This window comes from Lupinus angustifolius, chromosome LG06, assembly GCF_001865875.1.
Source record: "Lupinus angustifolius cultivar Tanjil chromosome LG06, LupAngTanjil_v1.0, whole genome shotgun sequence".
Lineage (NCBI taxonomy): Eukaryota > Viridiplantae > Streptophyta > Magnoliopsida > Fabales > Fabaceae > Lupinus > Lupinus angustifolius.
This window is the reverse complement of record NC_032014.1, coordinates 13,547,121-13,547,413: the sequence shown is the minus strand read 5'-3', so window position 1 is coordinate 13,547,413 and position 293 is coordinate 13,547,121.

Sequence of the window (293 nt, the reverse complement as noted above, 5' to 3'; positions counted from 1 at the left end):
GGATAGGATGAGGATGAGGATGAGGATATGAAAGTGGATTAGATGAGGATGAGGATAGGATGGGTATGGGGAAGAGGATGAGGAAGAGGATGAGGATAGGATGGGGATGAGGAAGAGGAAGAGGATGAGGATAGGATTAGGAAGATAATGTGGATGAGGATAGGATGTCGATTAGGACAAGGATGAGGATAGGATGAGGACGAGGATATGATGAGGAGTAGAATGAGGATGAGGATGAGGGTCGGATGAGGATGAGGATAGGATGAGGAGGAGGATGAGGATGAGGATGAGTA